Genomic DNA, 17,974 nt, shown 5'->3' with positions numbered 1-17,974 from the left:
CAAACATAGTTTTATTGAAACTTTATTCTCACAGCTACTGTAGACAGTTCATGACAGGGTCACTCCACAGGCTGAATATTTGCTCCCATCTTCACCAAGGAGTTGTGTTGCTTCGGGGAACATTTACTTTTACAATTTTAAACTTTTATTATAATTTGTATCTAGTGTCTTAAAATTTATTTATTTATTTATTTAGTTCCTCAACAAAAAAATAAATAAAAAATTGTCGGTTGCTTGAATTCCGGATATCAGGGATTTTACTGTATTACAGAGTACAGTGTTACAGTGATAAGATCAATTGGTACATTGCGAGGGATTGTGAGGTATTACTATTTAAAGTAATTCAACAAAGCAACACCTGGTATTTTGGATGACATAACTTTCAATGAAATGTATTAAAATAGATTATCTATCAAGAGATTAATTTCATAGGATCTTATGTTTGTAAATTGGATGCTAGTGTTCCTACACCACAATAGAGTTCAGGAGAATGAGGAGCGAACTTCATAGATGCATTAAAAAAAGTACTAAATTTTTTATATACACACAACAGTGTAAGAACATGACAGCTAATGACAAACAAACAGACAGAATTCAATATTTATATCACATATTCCTGCAGAAAGAAAAATGACTGTAGCTAATTTATCCAAATTCTATAACCCATAAACTAAAAAGAAAAAGCCACTGGGATGCCTTAAATGACCAAAAGGGTAACTATAACAGTACGTTGGTGGATTGCCTTATACGTAAATATATAAGTTCAGGAAGAGATTATAAATGTTTTGGATATTATTATATAAAATAGTAAACCACTCTTTTATTCATTAACCATTAAAATATTCCATAAAAGTTGCCACATTTTACCATGGATGCATTTTGAATGTTGAAAGGCCTGAACAGAGTAGATGTGGCAAAGTTGTTTCCCGTGTTTGGGGAGTTTAGGAAAAGAAGACACAACTTAAGTTTTGAAGGACTCCCTATTAAAACAGTGATGCAGAGGAATTTCTTTAGCCAGAGCGTGGTAAACCTCTGGAATTTGGTACCACAGGCAGCTTTGGAGCCCACATCGTTAGTTGTATTTAAGGTAGAGATTGATAGCTATCTGAATAATCAGGGTTTCAAAGGGAGAAGGCAGTTGAATGGGGCTGCATAGGAGAATGGATCAGCTCATAATGAAATGGCAGATTGGTCTAGACAGGCCGAATAGCCTATTTCTGCTCCTATATCTTATAATCTTAATTTTTAATATATTCAATTAGTTTTAGGGTTTTGGAAATCCAGAGATCCTGAGGAGAGCAACTTAAGAATCGAGATTGCTCTGGACTGCTATTGTTGAAAGTTGCAATGAAAACGGGAGACTTCAAATTGAAGGCTCACAGGTATAATTAGCAGGATTCCCTTTGTAATGCTGCACAGATGTTTGCATTGTCAGTTTCACTGTGGTATTCTCCACTAATGTTTTCTCAAGCTTTTGGATTTGTCAGTTAATTATCATGTAGCCCTGCAGGTGCAACCTTTGCAGCCATTTCTTAAAGAGACACATCACACATTGCAAGCTGCATCTTTCCAACTACTGCAGGCTATTGAGACTGAATGAATGCATCGATGAGAATGGGTTAGGAGTTGGGTTGGTGAGAACACAGGATGAGGTTTGAGTTTTGCCCCTTAAAACAATACAATTTGCAAACCCATGGGTAAAGAAGCAGTTTTTTTTTGATCAATGAAATTAAAAACATCACTGGAGATAAATCTTTCATGGTGGACTATCATTGATATCCTATTATATTTTACACTAGAAAAATCCTGTCAGAAAATGAGAAGGTGAATTTCCCAATGGTTGCAAAGATTTTTTAAAAAATACATAAAATTACTTTTCTCATCAGTTTCAATTAGTTTTTTTAAAAAACCCAAATATGGCAAGAGGGTCCATTCTGACCAATGAAATTAGGGCAAAATTGAGGAGGTAACCAGTGAACTTCCCTGAAAAATATTTGTTTTGTTTGGCACATTTAAATACCAATTTCTGGAGAAGCAGATTATGGAATTTTAGACATTGTCAGGCACTGAGGTCTAGCATTTGCTTCCCATTGATATATTGATGAATAAATTGCACTGAAACCAAACATGGCCTGGATCAGGAACAGGAATTTCTGCAGGGTTTGGATCAACATTTATTGACCACGTGTTTTAATTGATTCCACACATGGACAAAAAAAACTGATCAAATTAGTGAGTCTTTATAGAAAATGAAAAAGATATTTTGTTCATGATCAAAGTATAGTTTTGGGGTTTTGCAACAATAACTGGTCCCATTAACTCAGTAACTCTGAATCATTATTTGCACAGTGAGAAAGAAAAATCTTTTGACAAGTGCAAGTTTGAGAACCCTGTCAGGAAACAAACAAGAAAATAGAAATAAAAGCAAACCTTTCAATGGTAATTATTACAGAAAGCATTCAGAAGATTTACACAAATCAATACAATCACAGATTCTGTTTATCATTGCCATGTGCAATGATAAGTATAAAATTCAGCCATAACCAAATGCCAAAGTCGATGCCAATTGCTCAGATCCATTCTGTATGAAAATCAAATTAAAATTTGCCAGTTTGCTTCATTTTAATTGAACCAGTGTGCTTTGGGTGCTAGACATTTTTTTTAATGCAGCGCTTAATAAAGTCAGTCTTTATTTCAAAATAAAGCAGGCCTGCTGATGTGCCATTTTGAATTAGCACTAATTAATTTCAACTTTTTAAAGGGGTTATTAAAAACATTACAGAACTTTAAATGCTGTTTTAACATCAGAAAAATTGTGATGGATGAGCTCATACCTAGTACTGAATTACCCTAAAGCTGAACTTCTGGCACTCACACATAAAACATGAAAAGAAAGAAATGTTTATAATTATAACATTTGAAATTTTCCTCAATCAAACTTTGTTAAGATTCCAGACATGATTTTTTATAAATTAATATAATTAAAGACTTGTAAAATGTCCCAACAGTAAAGCAAGACATTTGGTTTAGTCTTTAAACTAAATTAAGCTTAATTCAAATAATCGCATCACCAAAAATAATCTCTCTTATTTGCAATTACCTCCATCTATAAGCATGATCCTGCTGAGGAAAGGGTCAGGAAATTTCATTTTATATGAAAGTAAGGAACCTGATGGTTCCTTCAACATTCCACATCTTCCAAAAAATAAAAATACCATTCTAAGCCCAGGTTTCTGTACCAGAGAGGATTCATTTCCTTGCCACACTGTTGAGATCAGCCACATGTTTATAGACTGAAATCCTCAGGTGAAAAATGAAAGGACCTTTGGATGCAGAAATGCCACGTTCCAAATCAAATTAACTTTTAGCAGCAGGTGGCAAACTTCACTGGTTATTGGTCCTTAGTGGCATTTAACAAGAATCATAAAACCCAGGTAATACAATAGACCATAGCTGTTTCCTTACATTTTCTGCCATTTTTCATAAGATGTAATTTTACTTAGAGATGACATTGCTAAATAAGTAATGTTTTGCTTAAAACAATTCATATATAGCTCATGATCATTTTTTTTTTGCCTTTGTAAGTACAGGTGTGCACCGCTTAATGCCTACGATACATTCTGTAAAATTGGGTGTTGTGTGAACACCATATTACTGTATATACTTCGCGTGGTGGAACACTGTATTGAAGTAATTATACTGGTTGGCCTGCCTCCACTACTGTAACTCGACCCCTCCAGGATCCCTAATGAAGGTGGTATCGCCCAATCCCCCTCCCTCAATACTGCCTTGGAATCGGGCAAACAGCATGTAAGATAAATTTATAGTGATTATAAAGCCTATTAATCTCGACTTCTGGGCTGTCAGGTCTACACTTAGCAAAGCTGTATGGGATACTGAACTTGCACTAAATTAACCTTTAATTTTTATTCACTTTTTATGTAAACACTTCTTAGCCTATATCACACACAATTTAACAGAGGATCAGGATCATCCATGTCACTGTTCTCAACTTCCTCATGGTCTTCCACTGGAAGAGTTTCAGGTCAAATAATCTCCATTGATGAACTCTGGAATGCCTGAAGGACCTTGGCTGAGACTCTTCTGGGGGAGGTGTTGGCTTCTTCACGAACATGTCCAGTGTTATTTGCTAGTTTGCTTTTTCTTCATAAATTTCTTGATACGCAGCAAACACTTTCTATCAGTGAAAACCTTTGTGTTTGGGTCCATCTCTTCAGCACTCTTCAGCAAACTAAGGTCTGCCAAGAAATTGGCTAACCCCTTAACAGTGAACCTCTTCTGCAGTTTCCTTTTTCCTTGTCTCTTCAGCTATTCATTCTTTCTCTAGCTCAACCAACTCTTTATTTGTTAGTTGCTCAGGAAACATCTACAGGAGTTCTTTAAAGTCCTCATCATCTATGTCTATGTTCAAGTTGTTGTTTACCATTGTTGACAACAGCTCTATTAATCCTTGCAATCTCATCATCTTTTTTAAATCCCTTGAAGTTATGTACATACCGCTTTAGTATTTTTTTTCAAAATGCCACATCATTTGGTCACATCATCTCAGGCCCAAGCAATGTTCTCTATGCAGTAGAAAATATTGTTCTCCTTCCAGAACTGCATCAGTGTCTTGCCAGTATCATCGGTTACAGCAACAGCCTAAGCAAAGGTCCTCCTCAGGTACTAGGCCTTGAACGCTGCAATAAATCCTTGGGCCATTGGCTGGATTAAAGAGGTGATGTTTGTTGGGAGAAACGTCACTTTGATGTTGGGGTGGAGGTCGCCAGTGAAAGGGGGATGTCCTGGAGCATTGTCTACAATTAGCAAAATCTTGAAGGTTATGCCTTCTTCCAAGCACTACTCCATTTCACTGGCATAACAATAGAGACGTTATTCATTTATTTATTTCATCCAAGGACCTTTTATTACTCCTGTAATAAAGTGTGTTTCTTAATGTTCTTGGAAGCCCTGGGGTTTTCACTATGCCAAATAGGAAATGCCTTTAACTTTTAGCCTGCAACATTGCCTTGTAACAACACCATCACTCTGTCTTTAAAAACCTTAAACCCTGGCATTGACTTGGGCTCCTTATAAATGAAGATCCTTTCAGGCATTCACTTCCTGAATTAAGGAGGTTTCATGCCTTAACAGTGATGAGCAATGAGCAGAGAAGGACTCACGTTTGTGTTTGGTCCTCAATCCACGTCATTAGCAATTTCTCCATTTCTGATATAGGTCCCTCTTGCATTTTCGTTAGCTTTGTAGCTTTCAATGGAGACAATCCTTTAACACTTGGAGAATTTTTTTTTGTTTTTGTTTTTGTGGATCATAATGAGTCCAACATGCGTAAAAGTGTTTGCTATTGCTTCTGTTTTTCCACATTTGTGTTGTATAATAACCTTTTGTTTCTCTTCAAAATCAATACTTCTCCTTATCTCTTGCTGCTGCTATCACTAGTATTGGTTTTGCTGTGTTTGAGAGCCAGATAGATTAAACAGTACAGTACAGTACATACATACATAAGCCTTTGTATACAAAAGACATGAGATGCACGTGTTGCATGCAAGAAGTTGTGTACATCTGCTTATGTCCGCTACATCTCATTCTCCGATATTACAACATTATGGGACCGTGGACGATGGACATGTACGCTGTCAGATGTTGCCTGAATGGATACTAAGCAGTGAATATCTGTAACGAGAAAATACTTATGAAATTTGTGTTTACAATAGAAATATCTTCTGAGATGATAAAAACAGGGTGATGCTGGCAGAAAAGTTAAGGTTTCCATATGGATATGTGGTGACCAAGGTACAGCAGGACCAATAAGTCTTCAGAAAGGCAACAATAGAAATACATTTCTTTCAAAACAAAATAGAGTTTCGGGTAATAATGATGAATTCTTTTACCTTTCTCAAATAATTTCCTGTTTTTAGTTGCCAAGTAATTATTAGTTCCTGGAAGAGTTAATTAAGACACTTAAAATTATTATGATGTTGAAGGTCTGCTACATATGAAATGCTATTCCTTTTGTTTATTTTTTAATTTAAATTAATAATTTAGAGACACATCAAGGATATGCTAACAGGCACTTTAGAAGCTGTTAATGAAAATGGACAAAATCGACAAACCAAAATAGCGTTTGAAAATCCAAAATATTTGGATAGTATAGGAAAAGTAGAATGTGAAAGGGACAACCAGGGAATCTGGTGTATTTAGATTATAAGAATACTAAAATATTGAGGCACAAATGAGCCTGCGCATCCTTATACAGCTGGAATCGAAAGTAATTATCTGAGCCTATCAAGTAGTTAGGAAGGCAAATTATATGTTGAGCTTCATTGCAAGAGGTTTTGAGTATTGGAGCGAGGGGATTTTGGCACGGGCCTTTGTGAGACCGTATCTGGAATTCTGTGTGCTGTGTTGTTATCCACAAATGAGAAGGGAAGTTCGGGCCTTCAAGGCAGTGCAACAAAGGTTCATTAAACTTATTCATGAGATGGCAAGATTAATGTGTGAAGAAAGATTGAGTAGAGTCAGTATTCACAAAAGTAAAGGAGAAGGAATGTGGTGGAAACATAAAATTTTAACAGGACAATACAACTTGGATATAGGGTGGATGCTTGTAATGACTGGAAACTCCAGAACCAGGGTTGATTACCTTTGCATGTGAGTATACCATTTAGTATTGCGATTATGAGGAATGTCTTCAGCAAAATGGAGTGAACCCATGAGTATGGAATTCTCAAGGAGGAGATAGATATAATTCTTAATGTCAAACAGATTAATGGATCTTGACAAAAGACAGAAACGGGGTACTGATGAGAATGATCATCCATGATCACATTGAAGACCAAATGATCTACTTCAGTTTATATTTTCCATATTTCTGAGAATATCTGAACAAAGCTCTCTTACTACAATTACACGTTGCCTTGACAAGGTTTGTCTGGAATCATGCGTCAAGTTTTAATCTCCTTAACAAGGGAAAATATACTTGCATAAAGGGAGCAAGGTTTAAGCAGCTTGGTTAGAGTAGTGGTTAGCTCAACGGTGTTACTGTGCCAATGACCTGGGTTCGAATCCGGCACTGTCTGTAAAATGTTTGTATGCTCCCCTCATGATCCACCTGGATTTCATCTGGGTGCTCCGGTTTCCTCCCATCCTCCAAAAATGTATGGTTAATTGGGTTTAATTAGGTTGAGCAGATTTCAATAGCCAAGATTGGCTTCTACTATGCTGTCAGTATTTTTAAAATTTATTTTAAAAGGTTCACTAGATTGATTCCTGGCCTGGTAGAACTTTAGCATGAGGAGTGATTTTGTTAACTATCCCAGTATTCACCACACTTCAGAGAATGTGAAGGATCTCTTTGAAATTCTGAATGGGCTAGGCCGACTGATCACTTTCCTAGGATATGGAATTAGACAATTTAGGGCTAAGATGAGGAGAATTCTTTCACTTAGAACATGCTAAACCAATGAAATTCTACAATAGAAGAGGCAGTAGAGGTCACCTCAGTGAATACAGTAAAATTCTGTTTATGCAGCGCATGTGGAACTTTGGTGGTGCTTAACTGGTAGATTTTCTGAAATATTGAATGTCACTCCAATTAATTATGCAACACAATTCTAAACCACTTTTCATGGATGTTACACTGTACAGTAGTATAAATAATTTTCCAGTGAAACCAACAGCTTTCAAGGGAGCATGGGAAACAGAACCAGAGAAGTTTCAAAGGCACAGAGGATTCAGAGCCCCAGTGAGTTTAAAGGAACACAGGAATTAGGGACCAGTCTGCAAAGTGGAACATGGGAACTGGAGCACCAGTATGTGTTAAAGGAAGGTCAGGAACCAGATCACTAGAGTGTTAGAGAGAGTGCAGGTACCAGAGCCCCAGTGATTTTAAAGGGAATGTTGAAACGAAGGGGGGTGTGGGGGGGGAGGTGGTGTGAGTTTAAAGGAAGTGTAAAAAATGGGATACTGTGAATTTAAAGGAACACAGGAACTTAGAGCACTGGTAAGTTTAAATGTGCCATGGAATCAGAACATTTTATAAGAGCGAGCACAGAATTGGTACAAAATGAACAACTCGGGCCATGGTTTGTTAAAGGCAGCATGGGATTCAGTACACAATGAGTCAGATTCCAGGCTATTGGGCTTTTTGAACAATCAGAGAGCAGATTATCAGACATTTATTGTATATTTAAGAATATAGATTTCAAGACACAAAAGACATCAAGGAGTGAGAGAGTAAGAATATTGTGTTGAACCTCAGGATTGACTGTGATCTTGTTGTATGGCAGTACAGAGTCGAAGGGCTGAATGACCTACTCTGGCTCCTATTTTCTAGGTTCCCCTGTGGTTTCCAAGTGGATAAATGTCCAGAACATGAGAGGTAAACTAGTGCATTTAAGATGTAGTTTTAAAATTTGTTTTCGTGCAGTGATAGATAGTGAGCTACCATCATAAATTTAAAATAAAGCAGCAATCTTCTCCCAACACTGAATTCCCTGCTGGTCTTTGACATCATTCCTTCATTTAAATTGGCAATCCATCTGACCAATCAAAGTCACTGTCACATTTTCTCAATTTTTGTACTCTCATGAGTCTAAATTATTATTCCTGCAGCTTCACTCTTTTTTTAAGCTTCCACACTCTCACTGTTTTTGTACCTTCATTGCTCCAGCTTCTTTGAGCTCCTACTTGCTCCCTTTCTATTGTCATTACTCCTTTGACTCTCTCTGGTAATGCTCACTGACCTGCCTTGGATATCCATCACGGCACTCCCTCTCTCAGATCCTTCTTCAGCACAGTTCCTTCCTTGTTAACCAAAAAAGCAGGAATGATCATGACTAATTACAACACTGACAACCGTTAAGTTAATGCTAATCTTGTGCAAAATTGCAACAGTGTGAAATTTCCATAATTAACAGTTAAGTTTTTTATTTTGTGGAGATGAGAATGGAAAAGAATTGCACGCATTTCCCAAAAAAGTAAATTAAGCTTCCAAATCTAACATTTCTTTGACTTGCTGGCTGTTGCCTTCAAAAAGCGTACCATACATAGATTTTATAATTTGATACTTTTAATTTGAGGATGTGAATTTTATAAGACAGTAGAGTACCCTCCATATTTCAACCTACAGATGTGAATTAGCAATCTTTTCACAAGTTGAATAAATGAATAGGCCAGACCATCAATGTTAGAGATAGAGAATTTAGGTTAAAATGGCTTAAGTTAAAATGTGATGATTAATCATAAAAATGGAAGCCAGAACGGACAGGGAGCTTACTAGCAGCCAAGGACAAAAAGTTCAGCTGGATATGTTTTTTTAAACATATCTTTTCATGGTCATAGTGAGAGACATGCAGGAGACAAAAGATTGATAAGAAGGGTGAGAAACAGAATTTAGTGTATGTAGAGTTCGCAGCGTACGTAACGAACGTGATAATTAAAAATGCAGTTGTACTTAGAATGCTTTTGCAATACTAACCAATTAAAACAGTATTAATAAGAAGGGGAAGGGCAAACAACAAGGGTATAAAAATCAATGCACTGTATGTATCGGGGCTTAACTGGTGAGAAGCCAGTTGAGTCCAACTCTGCAGACTTGTAAATAAAGCTTGTCGTGTCATCAGTTTTAAAGAGACTCATGTGTGAGAAGTTTTATTTCTGACAAATGGGGGCTCGTCCGGGATCTACACTCCGGCCGTGAGGGGAGGCGAGAAGAGGGACATCGGAGGTGGTGCACCCCGCTGAGTTCAGCGGCTCCTAGTCCCTTGCTCGTCGCTTCGGGCGGCTTGAGCGAGTGGTATCCGGACAAGGTGACACGACAAGACGGAGAGGAGAAGGGTGATGGTTCAATCCCCGAGAAGACACCGGTAAGTGACGACTTACGATTGTGGTGTGGGGATTGGGTAACAGGTGTAACGGGATACACCTGTTTGGATAAAAAAAAACCTAACGTAATAGATCAGGTATAGAGCTTTTGTCGTGGCGTGAGGACCCTGTCGTGGGACTCTAGGATAGACCCCAGGGAAACCTCGGCGGTAACCGAAGGAGGGACAGCACCTCCGACGAAGTGCCGAGAAGAGAGGGGTCGACCCCAGGGAAACCTCAGCGGTAACCGAAGGAGGGACAGTACCTCCGACGAGGCGTCTGAGAAGAAGGGAGTAGGGTCCAGAACGAGAGGGTCCTCAGCAACGATAAACGGATCTAGGTGGGAAAATGGGAGGATCAAAATCTAAGGGCTCGTCTGAAAATTCAGGACAATTCCTGGGAGTTCCCCTTGACAGCCCTTTGGGGAGAATGTTTGAAAATTGGGATAGTAAAAGATATCGAGACAAAAACAAGAAAAAGATGGTTCAATATTGTCTCCTTTGGTCGAAACAACCTATTAAAGGTTCCTCGGTCTGGTGGCCGAAATTTGGATCTGATGAGGATTGGGTTAGACAAGCATTAAACATATATGTAAATTCGAGACCAAAGGTGAATCAAGAAGAGTCAGCGTATGCATTTTGTTGGGTTCCCTGGCCAGGATCCTTAACAAAATGTTTTAAATTGAGGGTAGCGGGAGAAAAGAAGTGGGAACCTCTGGACAACCTTCCCCCTCCTTATATTCCCCCGGTGCCTACTGCGCCCGAGGAAAGCTCATTACCGGAGGGGAAAGGTGATGAATCTGATTGCCCCGAAAGGGGCCGGGAAAAAAAGAATGAATTAAGGGAGTCGGACCCTAAACTTCCACCGGTAAACCGACCCTGGACAAGATCCCAGACTGGTCCAGGACCATCAAAGTTTTCAGTAAGCCTAAATCCCCTGAGGGAAGTTCCTATGGGAGCACCGGGAGGGGGAACGGGATATGTGAATGTTCCCCTAACTAGTACAGAGGTGCGGGGATTTAAGAAAGAAATGAAAAAGTTATTGGAAGATCCTATAGGACTGGCCGAACAGCTCGACCAATTCCTGGGACCAAACACATATACGTGGGAAGAGATGCAGGCAATAATGGGAACATTATTCTCACCCCAGGAGAGGCAGATGATTCGACGGGCTGCCCTCCTCATGTGGGAATATGAACAACCTGGGTACCCCAGGCCCCATGAACAAAAATATCCCTTAAATGAACCCAGGTGGGACAAACGAACACCCGAGGGATTGGCAAGTATGAGACAATATAGAGAGTGGACAATTAAAGGGATACGGGAGGCTGTGCCAAAGGGTCACAATTTCACCAAGGCATTTGGGAACCACCAGGGGAAAGACGAGTCCCCTACTGATTTCTTGGAGAGGGTGAGAAAGAATGTCCAACAGTATGCGGGCGTGGACCCTAGTACACCAATGGGTGAACAGCTTATTCGAATTGAATTTGTTTCCAAATCATGGCAGGACATTAGAAAGAAACTAGAAAAGGAGGAGGACTGGAGCGAAAAACTCCTAAGCGACCTGTTAAAAAAGGCGCAAAAAGTATATGTGCAGAGAGAAGAAGAAGATCAAAAGAGGGCGACAAAGGTTATGGTACAGACTATCCGACAGATGAATGCCGAATCCAGAGGGGAAAGAAAACAAAACCTTCCTCTAAACAATCCAAGATATCCAAGAGAGGGAAAACCCCGGAGGTTCGTTAAGTGCTATTACTGCAATGAGGAAGGACACTTTAAGAGGGAATTCCCCCGATACAAGAGGGAATTGCGTGCCCTCGAACTTATGGAAGAAGATTAGGGGGGTCAGGGGTTCCAAATGTTGGGGACCAAGTATAAGAGGGAACCCCTGGTAAAACTAAAAATTGGTCCCAAGGGAGAAGAGGTGGTGTTTATGGTGGACACAGGAGCGGAACAAAGTAGTGTAATAACTGTGCCAATCGGGACTGAACCTGTAAAAAGTAATTTGAAAATTTCTGGGATAGAAGGGGCTCCCAGAATGGTATCAATAATTCCCCAAGTAACAGTGAAACTGGAAGAAAGAGAAGGGGTACAAGTCCTCTTGTTGTTACCGTCGGCTGGATTTAACCTCCTAGGAAGGGACTTACAGGCTCTCCTAGGTTTGGGTGCTCTCCCTGTGGACGGAGAAGTGCGAGTCCACCTCTGTGCTCTAAAGGAAGAGGATGAACGGCAGATTGACGAGAGAGTCTGGTATAAGGAGGGAAATCGAGGAGGTCTGGACATCCCACCTTTACATGTCACATTAATACCAGGTCATCAGCCGGTAAGGAAACGTCAGTATCCTATTTCTTTGGAAGGGAGAAAAGGGCGACAGCCGGTAATTGAGACTCTAATACGAGACGGACTATTAGAAGAATGCATGTCACCTTATAACACCCCTATACTCCCAGTGAAAAAGTCAGATGGATCCTATCGCCTAGTTCAGGATCTAAGAAGTTTGAATGCTATTGTTCAGACCCGCCACCCAGTGGTGCCTAATCCCTATACTATTATGAGTCGGATTCCCCCAGACCATGAGTGGTTTAGTGTTATCGACTTGAAGGATGCCTTCTGGACGTGTCCATTAGAAGAGGAAAGTAGAGATATGTTTGCGTTTGAATGGGAAAATCCATGGACAGGTAGACGGAGACAGCTTCGGTGGACTGTATTGCCCCAAGGGTTCACTGAATCTCCGAACCTGTTTGGACAAATGCTAGAACAAATCCTGGCGGACTATCCACAATCTGATGATTCCCAACTAATGCAGTATGTGGACGATTTACTATTATCAGGACCCAAGGAACAAGAAATGAGGGGAGATACAATTAGACTCTTGAATTATCTGGGGAAAAAGGGTCTACGGGTGTCCAGGAACAAGTTACAGTTCATTGAGAGAACTGTGGTATATCTGGGACACCAGATAAGTAAAGGACAGAAACGGATTACCCCTGAACGGATTGCGGGAATCACTAGAATGCCGTTACCCCGTAATAAGAAGGAAATAAGACAATTCCTGGGACTCTTAGGTTACTGTAGGTTATGGATAGAGGACTACTCAGCGTTGGTGAAGTTTATGTATGAAAAGCTGACAAATGAAAATGAATATCCATTGAAATGGACCCAGGAGGAGGAGGGATGGTTTGAGGACTTGAAGCATTGCCTGACACGAGCCCCGGTACTCACTCTGCCCTCTTTAAAACAGCCCTTCCAGCTATTTGTCACTCATAACGAAGGAACAGCTGTGGGAGTTTTAACACAGGAAAAAGGCGGTCAGTGACACCCAGTGGCTTTCCTTTCCAAAATGATGGACCCAGTGTCTCGCGGATGGCCGACGTGTATCCAGGGAGTAGCGGCTGCTGCTCTGTTCGTAGAGGAAGCACGTAAACTTACTTTTGGAGGAAAGATGACTGTGTACACCTCCCATTCTGTGAGTGTTTTATTAACACAAACTGCCCATCGATGGCTGACTGATTCTCGCATATTAAAGTATGAAACCATTTTAATGGTCGGAGAAGATCTACAGTTTGCAAAGATTAATAGCTGCAACCCAGCTCAGTTTTTATACGGCAGTGAAACAGAGAGAGAGGTGGAGCACGACTGTGTCGAGTTGACGGATCTTCAGACCAAGACCCGAGAAGACCTTTGCGATACTCCTTTGGGAGAAGGATATGAATTCTACATTGACGGCTCCGCCAGATGTGTTGACGGAATGAGAAGAAGTGGGTATGCTATAATAGAAGGAAATACTTGGAAAGTAGTAGAATCCACGAGACTACCCGGAAGCTGGTCAGCACAGACCTGTGAACTATATGCCTTGCAGAGAGCCCTCAGAATACTGGCAGAGAAAACTGGAATGATTTACACTGATTCCAAATACGCATACGGGGTAGTGCATACCTTTGGTAAGATCTGGAAGGAGCGTGGTCTAATTACATCAAGAGGAAAGGAATTGGCACACGAACAGATGATTACTCTGACTTTAGGAGCCTTGACATTACCCCAGGAAATAGCAGTGGTCTACATAACAGGCCATCAGAGGGGAGATACCCCGACAGCAATTGGAAACAGACTGGCTGATGAAGAAGCCAAAAGGGCAGCCATGCAACAAGAAGTCCGTTTGCTGACCTTAATCCCAATAAGACAAGGCATAAAGAAGGCTCCCATTTTCACTGCAAAGGAAGAAAAGGACATGGCTCAGCTGGGCGCAAGCCAGCTGCCTGATGGAACATGGAAGACACCAGATGGAAGAATGGTTCTAAATAAAGAAATAACTCGCAATATTTTAAAACACCTGCATCATCAGAGCCACTGGGGCACCCAAGCCTTATGTGACACAGTGCTTTGAGAATATGTGTGTAAGGGAATCTACACCTTGGCCCAACAGGAGGTGCAGAATTGTCACCTATGCACAAAAATTAATAAGAAGATAATGAGGACAGGGACCATGGGAGGTCAACCATTAGCCATACGCCCTTTTCAAAGTATCCAGATCGACTTCACAGAGTTACCTCAAGTCCAAAGATGGAAGTATCTGTTGGTGGTAATAGATCACTTTACCCGATGGGTGGAAGCCTTCCCAACAGTAAATGCTACAGCCTCTACAGTAGCTCGCCTCCTCCTAGAGCAGATAATCCCCAGATATGGTATAATGGATTCTATAGACTCAGACAGGGGTCCACATTTTTGTTCAAAAATCCAGCAATTGATTTGTAATGCATTACAGGTCTCTTGGAAATTGCATACCCCTTGGCATCCACAAAGCTCAGGGAGGGTTGAACGTATGAATGGAACCCTAAAAATGCAATTGACAAAATTAATGGTGGAAACTAAAATGCCTTGGATAAAGTGTCTGCCCCTGGCTTTATTGAGAATTCGTACTGCCCCACGAAAAGATGTAGGATTGTCCCCTTATGAAATGATGTTTGGGCTTCCCTTCTGGAGTACAGTTGAGGGGTGTCCCACCTTGGGGGAAGGGGATATATTTGTTAGGAACTATTTACAGGCACTATCACGCTCTCTTACAGATTTACGAAAGAGAGGACTATTGGCACAAACACCGCCTCTAGACTTTTCTTTACACAAAGTGGAACCAGGAGACTGGATTCTCATCAAGACCTGGAAAACTGAAAAACTCCAGCCCCAGTGGGAAGGTCCATACCAAGTTCTCTTAACTACAGAGGCTGCAGCACGAACAAGAGAGAAGGGGTGGACACACGCATCCAGATTTAAGGGACCTGTAGAGGCGCCTCAGGACCCTGATACGAACTCAGATTGGACTTGTGTTCCTGGAGAAAAACCTCTTACCTTGCGATTTCGCAGAAAGACTTGATTCACAATGTTATTGTTATGTTCTTTGATTTTTCTTAGTTTGCCTATGTCTTTATCAGGTGTGAAATGTAAGAAATGCAGAGACACAGTGGTCCTGTTTCAGGACCGCACTTGGGGAAGAAAGGAGGGTAATTTTATTTCCCATACCTCAGTTCCTGAGAAATGCTGGGCAGAAAATACCACCCAACATCCATATACCCCTTGTGTGAAAAAAGAAGGAAATAATATGGATCATTATATACAGATTCCTAATACCACTCCTTTCCCTCTTAACGGTTGGAAGGGTGACTCAGGCCCACCATGCCCTGATGGACTCTGGTTTTGCATACACCAGCGTACTGTTCCAATAAGAAATTCCACTCCACACTCAAAAGTGCCTGCCCCTTTAAAACAGCCGGACTTAGTTCGAGTCCATCCAAATAACCATGAAAGTTTCGGTCACGCAGTTGGGGGAGATAACCTTTTTGTTGATCTTGCAACTAGAATTGCAGGAACTTTTAATTGTTACAAATCAAACAGCTCTAGCCCTGCAATTACTTGCATCCCAGCAAGGTCAAATGCACTCTGCTATATATCAGAACCGTCTGGCCCTAGACTATCTCCTAGCCACAGAAGGAGGTGTATGTGGAAAGCTTAATTTGACTAACTGCTGCTTACAGATTGATGATAATGGCCAAGCCATTCGAAAAATCACTGATAATATTCGTACTTTGTCCCATGTACCGGTTCAAACCTGGCATCCTTTTGCAAAATTAAATTGGATGGACAAATGGTTTGGAGGAACCTGGTGGCGTACCTTATTGTGGGTCATCGGAGGTATTTTATTCCTCCTACTTGTTTTGCCCTGTATTATTCCCTGTCTACGCAGCCTGGTGATTTCCATGGTCCAACAGACTATGCAACCAGGGGAACTGGGAGACCCCGTTAGAATTTTACTTCAGCACAAAATTAATTTATCATGAGACGTTTCTCTTCCCCGAGTTAAAATCCCCATTCATATATATAATACACACATTTTAAAGAGAGAAAGGGGTGGATTGTTAGAGATAGAGAATTTAGGTTAAAATGGCTTAAGTTAAAATGTGATGATTAATCATAAAAATGGAAGCCAGAACGGACAGGGAGCTTACTAGCAGCCAAGGACAAAAAGTTCAGCTGGATATGTTTTTTTAAACATATCTTTTCATGGTCATAGTGAGAGACATGCAGGAGACAAAAGATTGATAAGAAGGGTGAGAAACAGAATTTAGTGTATGTAGAGTTCGCAGCGTACGTAACGAACGTGATAATTAAAAATGCAGTTGTACTTAGAATGCTTTTGCAATACTAACCAATTAAAACAGTATTAATAAGAAGGGGAAGGGCAAACAACAAGGGTATAAAAATCAATGCACTGTATGTATCGGGGCTTAACTGGTGAGAAGCCAGTTGAGTCCAACTCTGCAGACTTGTAAATAAAGCTTGTCGTGTCATCAGTTTTAAAGAGACTCATGTGTGAGAAGTTTTATTTCTGACAATCAATATTTTATTATGTGATTAGTTGCATGCTGTGAAAAAAAAAGTACAGTTGGCTTTTTAAGGACTTTTTTTTTGCCTAAAGAACAAATCATGCCAAAATTCAGGGCTGTCAATGGGCACACCCATAGTAGAATTTTATAATTTTGTACTTTTCTGACAGTTCAATGTGCTCTCAAAATATTTGTAAGGAAAGCATAAACCAGCAATGTCAGTGACTAATGTGTGTAATCTCAGCAATAGGATGTCTGCATTCCCTTCAGTCTGCCACTCAGTCAATTCTCTATTGAATGATATTCGGATGAAGGTATAAATCCTGCCCAATTGCTCTGGAAAGTATACCTTTGTGCTATTTATTTCCCAAAACGAAACACAGCATCTGTCAGCAAAAGACAGTTCATAAACAATCCCTTAATTCTCCTAAATAAGGTGTTAGCACAGACTGAATAGCTAGAAAACTGATGTTAATACATTTTTGATGTAAAATAAAATTCAAGATGGGCATTGCAGCTATTCATCTAGAAAGACAATGCAAACTAGAAAATTGTTCATGCATCTCTGAAATGATGATATTAATCCCACTAGCCTGCATTACTTCAAATTCAAATTTATTGTCAAAGTTCATACATGGCATCACGTAATTCCATATCCCTCCACATCCTGCTCATTCAAATATCCATCCAGATGCCTTATAAATATTATAACTGTTGCAGCTTCCACTGCCTCCAATACCAACTACTCTCTAGTGAAAAATGTACCCCTCAAATCCCCTTTAAATCTTCTCCCTCTCACCTTAAATCTATGCCCTCTCTTTTTAAACACCTTTATCATGGGAAACAGATCAAAGTTCCTTTATTATGTAAATAAATATACTGTACCACATTTGTTTACTTTGCCTGGAAAGCAACATAAAGATGCACAGTGCCCCTACCAAGAAAAGAGAGAGAATCCTTACAGAGACATCAAGTGTTTGTGGATGCCACCACCTCCTCCAATGCCCTCACCGCCTGTGCTCCCATAGCTTTTGTAGCTGCAGGCCATCCTGTCTGCCCCAGTGGTGAATCTGAGCTCCGTTACCCTCCTCAGCCCCTGTTTCCAAACCACCAGAATGATTTCAAAGCTGTTAATGCCTGAAGCCATTCGAGAGCCCTGCTCACAAATCTTGGTCCCAATACCTGGTTTGCGCGAGCCAGCCTACACAGGTAGTC

The 17,974-nt window shown here is 40.3% G+C and overlaps 1 long non-coding RNA gene across 1 annotated transcript; it reads left to right on the top strand.

The window, feature by feature from the left end:
* The first annotated feature begins 9,212 nt into the window (after nucleotides 1–9,212).
* LOC138755472 (uncharacterized) lies at nucleotides 9,213–16,738 on the top strand. The gene is made up of 2 exons (XR_011352320.1): nucleotides 9,213–9,887; nucleotides 14,948–16,738. It is a non-coding gene; the product is annotated as an uncharacterized lncRNA (long non-coding RNA).
* The last annotated feature ends 1,236 nt before the right edge of the window (nucleotides 16,739–17,974 follow it).

This window comes from Narcine bancroftii, chromosome 2, assembly GCF_036971445.1.
Source record: "Narcine bancroftii isolate sNarBan1 chromosome 2, sNarBan1.hap1, whole genome shotgun sequence".
NCBI classification, from domain to species: Eukaryota; Metazoa; Chordata; class Chondrichthyes; order Torpediniformes; family Narcinidae; genus Narcine; species Narcine bancroftii.
This window is presented reverse-complemented; position numbering and strand designations above follow the sequence as displayed.